Source organism: Panthera leo, chromosome E1, assembly GCF_018350215.1.
Source record: "Panthera leo isolate Ple1 chromosome E1, P.leo_Ple1_pat1.1, whole genome shotgun sequence".
NCBI classification, from domain to species: domain Eukaryota; kingdom Metazoa; phylum Chordata; class Mammalia; order Carnivora; family Felidae; genus Panthera; species Panthera leo.
In genome coordinates this window covers 6411198-6417445 of record NC_056692.1, presented here as the reverse complement: position 1 = coordinate 6417445, position 6248 = coordinate 6411198, and the positions used below count along the sequence as shown (strand labels likewise).

Below are 6248 nucleotides of genomic sequence, written 5' to 3'. Positions count from 1 at the left end.
AAACGAATCTCAATTTAGAGAAAAAAAAATAAGGTTGTCTATTTTATACGTGTCCAGTTGAGTTTCATGGATGTACGATTTTATCTTAGATTCAGAAGCACTTCAGGATGGAAGGGACATCACATGTCACCAGATTCCACTCCAGCATCACAAAGATAAGGAATCTAAGGAATCTGGGATTCTGTGAGATGGGGCATGAAGAGACTAGCCCAAGGTCATTGTTGTAACAGGATAAGAACCCAGAACTGGGGTTCCTGCTGAGTATCTTTTCAGCCCTAGACTTTTTAGTCTGCTCTTCTATGAGATTTCACCTTACTCTTCTCTCCTTTTCAGTATGTCATCTAGAACATCTTCACTCTCTTAATTTCCAACGTGTCATAAGAACTTCACAATGAACAATTTCTATATACAGAGAGAGACCTGGGACCACACTGAGACAACCGCTGCCCTGGCGATGTTTCTTGAAGACCCACTCCTTTCTCTCCACACCTTTGTGATCTTCGCTTTGATTTCCACTCAGGAAATCCTTGTTCACTTTTCCTCAGATGTTGCTCATTCTCATTGTGCCTTTCTAACTACCCTTTCATTTCATAAATTTCTTGGCTATTTTCAAATTTTCTTCCCAAAGGAAAAACAGGTTCCCCTTGAATAGTGTTCCTATTTTTTTTTTTTTTGAAATTGCATTAAATTTGTAGGTTATTGAAGGGAAATCGGAGATCTCATCACTATTAGGTCCCACTTCCCCCCAAAGAGAATGCACTTCTCCATGAATTTCTATCTTGTTCTCAGCTTTTCAGTAAACTTTTTTGGTTTTTCTTCATCTGCACTTTTATTTTGAAGCTTATTCCCAGCCAGTTTATATTTGTGGATTGTTTTAGTGATAAGGATCTTTTTCCGCTATATTTTGTAGATGCTTCTTGGTAGTAAATAGGGAAAGCTATTGTCCCCCCACTCCCCATATTTATTTTATTTCTGTGTTGAAACTTGAGATTTGATTTGTGGCTTTATAACACTTAAAAAAAAAAGTTCCATGTTCCCTGGAAAAGTGTATAATTTCTGTAAGATATATAGTTGAAAATGTACTCTTTAAATATAGTCTATTCATTTTATTAATATTTTTTTCTACATCATTGCTTACTCTTTAAATCCTTTGAGATAAGTGCACGTCTATGAATTTCTCCTTGTGTTTTTTAAGAATATTAGCTTGCCCTATATGTTTTATCAACTGGTTTTGGCACATAAAGGTTAGTGGTGCTTTATCCTCTTAGTTTTTACAATATAAAATGGTGGCCTCCGACTCGTGGTCTCATGCGTTGCTCTCAGTCTGAACCTCTATATAGTCTGCTATTAATAACTCATCTTTTCCTTTTGCTTGCATTTGCCTGATAGACGTTTTTATAGGGATTTGCTTTAGGTATGTCTTTAGTCAACAGAAGATAACTGGATTTGGTTTTATTACATACCAATTTGAGGACCTCTTTCTGAATAAGCAAGTTTATCTCATTTAGAGTTACTCTTAGAAGTATTATATTTGGTCCACGTTTTCTTTCCTTTTTCTCTGTTCTTGCTTCTTGAGCTCTTCTGTTATTGTCTTTTCCTCCTAATCAGACCAGCCTGGGTTTTTTTTGGTGTTGTTGTTGTTTTTATTTTTACTTTTCTCTGAGTTTTTCAAATATATTATTTAGTCTATAGTTAGACAATTATTAGAGTTAAAGACTTCTGTCTTTTCAGGCACTCTCATGTAAGCAAAATCATTAACACGTTTTTACATTTTTCTTTTGCCATTCACATGATGGTTTTGTTAAAGTAATGTGGTTTTATAGATCTAGATTATTCATACCATTTTGCATTAAAATATTTTATCTGGTTTTTTGTGTGTGAGATCAATTTTCATTCACGACAATTTTACGACAGGTTTACACTTATTTGGATCTCTCTTAATTTTGTTTCAGTGCACATTCCAATATTTTATGACGATTTTTCCAGCTTCAAACATTTAATTTTGATTTTATGTTGGTTGTAATACTTCTTCAAGAAACTCCTTCCACGAAGCCTACATGCCTAGTATTTTCTGAGTGCTTTCATTTGAGGATCCGTTTTTGTTGCCTTCATATACGAAAGACCGGCATACAAGGTATAAAATTCTTGGATCACCACCTTTTCCTCTCAAAATTTCTTTGAGGTCCCCCATTGTCTTCTGGCTTTTAGGGTTGCTCTAAACAAGTTTATCACCAGCCGAATTCCTATTTATTCATGAGTTACTTTTCTCTTATTATTTCCTTATACAGAAGCTTGATAAATTTTCTTCATCTATGTAGTTGAAGAGCTTCCTAGACTTCGTCTCAGTGTGACTATGAGTGGAACACGGTGAGCTTTATTCTTGGGCTCAAGAAATGTCCTTCTATTATAGCTAGCATACCATTATAACATTTATGGCATTGTAAGACACAGTCTTTTAGCTACAGAATACATAAAGACGAACAAAAAAGTCAAAGTCTTTGTGTTCTTGAAGCCAAGTTTTAGTCTACCGAACAAGGCAGTCATTAGAAGTGTAAATTTCTACCACACCACTGCTGGTGTTACTAACACCTATCATGTGTCGAACACTTACCACACACCAGGTTCAGGTTAAGCTCCCTATATTTACTGTCTCACTTAATTCTCATGACCACAGAGTGAAGAAGATTCTGTTATTGTTTGGTTTTACAGGAGAGGAGACTGACTATCCAAAAGGTCAACCAAGTAAATTGCCCGAGCTGGGATTTGAACCCTGGTAAGTGAGGAGTAGGGAGGAATGCTTTCTGGTCAGAAAGAAGGAAAAGAGGTTGGTGAATTTGAAGAAAGAAAACAAAACCCGTGACCGAAAACTAGGCTGCTAGGGGTGAGTGCTAAAAAGTAGGGCTAGGGGTGCCTGGGTGGCTCAGTCGGTTGAGCGTCTGACTTTAGCTCAGGTCATGATCTCAGTCTGTGAGTTCGAGCCCCACGTTGGGCTCTGTGCTGATAGCTCAGAGCCTGGAGCCTGCTTTGGATTCTGTGTCTCGCTCTCTCTCTGCCCCTCCCCTGCTCATGCTCTGTCTCTCTCTGTCTCAAAAATAAATAAAAAAGAAAAAAATAAATAAAAAAAAAAAATAAAAAGTAGGGCTAATGAAGGAGGGACAAGTCAGATCATGCCCTTTCTGGGAAATTTGCAAATCTGGCTGCCATGACATTGTTTTACTTTGCCCTTTACTGCCTTTGAGGCTAATTTTAATTCTACTGCCACGTCTTTAATTTCTTGCAGACCTTCCATATTCCAGCTTCCACATCTTGAAAGCAATCCCGTCTTCTTCTCTTTCTTGAATTTCATTGCCCAAACTCAAGTCCCCTTTTATCTCAGCCTATAGTCTCTTTATGATGCAATGCAGAGATTACGGCATCATTAACCAAGTTGAGAACACTAAACAATTGTCCGAATTTTTCACGTGGATTCTACATTAGATAATCTTCAGACTGCTTCCCCTTAGCCATCTAAATGCTATCCCTGTGTATCGTCTTAGAGTATCTTTTCAATACACCTCATTTTCAAACTCTTGGAGAGTTCTCTCCACATCTTTGAATAAGAGGAAACCTGTCCAGACTCCGTTCTCATCTGAAGATTAGATGACTGTGTGGATCTGGGTCCTGTTATCTTTACAATGGGTGGTGATGAATCTACTTCCAAGCTCTGGAGCTTGGAGAGTATTTTAATGTTCCAATCTCATTCCTGGTTCTTGCGGGGGGGGGGGGGGGTGGTGAGTTTCACACATTTTTTTCAGTTTTTCAGTGGGGGAATTTTTTTCCATTCCTGCTGGGTTTTTGAACTGATGCAAAACTTGCAAACCAAAAATCCCCCCAATGCACAGTCTTCTTGGTTTCATCTCCTCTTTGGTCACTATACTCTTTTTTTTTTTTTTAACATTTATTTTTGAGAGAGACAGAGTGCGAGTGAGGGAGGGGCAGAGAGAGAGGGAGACACAGAATCCGAAGCAGGCTCCAGGCTCTGAGCTGTCAGCACAGAGCCCAATGCGGGGCTCAAACTCATGAACCACGAGATCATGACCTGAGCCGAAATTGGACACTTAACCGACGGATACCTCCCAGGTGCCCCTTTGGTCACTATACTCTTAAAGATGGTGTCCCTGGTAATAGAAGGCCACTCCCAGGCCTCTCTGTGCAGCCCAGCACTTTCCTAGATTAAAAAATATATATTTACAAGGACATGGAATGGTGTGGGTGAAACTGGGAAGAATAATTTTCTTGCCCCCTTAAACACACTTAAAGGTGTCAGAAAGATGCTTATTCTGTTTTCACGTTTGGTTAGGCCATAGATCCCTGAGACAAAAGACAGATAGCGGGAGGGGAGAAGTATATAAAAGCATCGTTTTACTTTTTTGGTAAAGATAACACTGCATTTCATAAGCTTGGGTTTGCCATAAAAGCTGAAAGCAAGGGAGGGTTTTTACTCAGTCGGGCTCCATTTGCTTAATAATTAGGTCAGTGGATACCAGATTGTGGCAAGTTTTCATCCTGTGGATTTTAATTTTCAGTGTTATTGTGAATTATTACCCTAATCCAGGTATTCAGAGGAGATTGCTAGCCTTTCGTCATTTTCTATTTGTGACACAGTTTAGTAAAAATGAATGCGACAGGGGCACAAAGAAAGCTTTTTGGGGACTCATAACTCACTTCCAATTCTTTGTATTATTTATTAAAAGGACACACACACACACACACACAGAAACACTTTGCCCTCCAGGTATAAGCAAAGACTCCATCAATGCAATTTGGACTGAGAGCACCTCCATGTTATCTGATAAAAGGCAATATCTGAAGAGTAATTTTTTTCCAGCCTAAATTTGTCAATTGGTTGAGAAAACATAGATATGATTGCAAATATGATTTTCCCCCTCCAGTCTTTACTGCTACATTTCAGATTCAAATAGTCACCCTAATTTGTTCCAGCCCATGATGATGTCTAATGACTGATCAGTATAGGAAACTTATTTTCTATGTAACATTTTTATGTGTAACACTGTTTTCCTAATACCTTATAACACCTAATACCTTAAGTCGGTTTTCTGCCTTAAGTTTTCTTTTTTACCCATCCCATTTTGGCCCCCTGGTTTAGTTGCTGTTTCGATCCTGAACACCCATTTTGCAAATCTTGACTTTCTCCAAGAGTTTTCAGTTGAAATCTGAAGGAAACAAGCAAGTGAGTCAGAAATCACTTCTTGTCAAACACAGTGCCAGAAAACGAGCTGTTTTGTACTCAGGGGGAAGGCATTTACCCTTTCTTCCCTTCTTGCAACTTGAGAGTAAATCCCTCTCCTTCTCTTGGAATTTAATTCCCCAATCTCTATTCCAAAATAGAAAAAGATCAGGAAGAATATAGAAATGTTGGACATTCAGCCTCAGCAACATATCATATTTATCACCTTTAATGTCCCTTTAATGTCTTTGTGTCTTGTCTTTCTAATTTAGCTATGACTCCACTAGTAAAAATTATTGACTCATGTCCAATTCCACAGTTAGCACATTTTCTAAAGCTTTGTTAGTGTGTAAGGCAATGAATATGAAATGAGGTCTACATTCTTTATTTGGATTAGGTTTAAAGCTTTTCAAATAACACCATCTGAAAATGTCATAGCATGACAAGGCAGCCATCCCTATGGGAGGGAACCTACCCGTGGGGTACAGGACCTAAGGGAAAAACACACTGTTTATCTTACTATATTCTAATCTCTTCTACCCATGGCACACATGCGTACATCCAGCATTTTTATATATAAATCAAATAAGGTTAGGGAGCACCTGGGTGGCTCAACTGGTTGAGTGTCTGACTCTTGATTTGGGTTCAGGTCACGATCTCAGTTCATGAGTTCAAGCCCCACATTGGGCTCTGCGTTGACAGTGTGGAGTCTGGGATTCTCTCTCTCCCCTTCTCTCTCTGCCCCTCCCCCGCTTGCACTTTCTCTCTCAAAAATAAATAAGCTTAAAAAAATTAACAACAAGGAAAATTTTCAGATGGAAAGTAATCTACAGAGGACCAAAATGTAGTGATTAATATGAATATTGTGGGTCAGGGGTCAACAAACTATGGGTCCAGGGTCAAACCTGGCCTATTTTTGTAAATAAAGTTTTATTGAAACATAGCTACTCCCATTCATTTACAAATCACCTGTGGCTGCTTTCTTTTTTTTTTTTTAATTTTTTTTTTTTCAACGTTGTTT

At 38.3% G+C, this 6248-nt stretch overlaps 1 long non-coding RNA gene across 1 annotated transcript; it reads left to right on the top strand.

The window, feature by feature from the left end:
• The first annotated feature begins 1961 nt into the window (after window positions 1-1961).
• On the top strand, window positions 1962-2819 carry LOC122206656. Its single transcript, XR_006196540.1, has 3 exons — window positions 1962-2134; window positions 2289-2367; window positions 2710-2819. It is a non-coding gene; the product is annotated as an uncharacterized LOC122206656 (long non-coding RNA).
• The last annotated feature ends 3429 nt before the right edge of the window (window positions 2820-6248 follow it).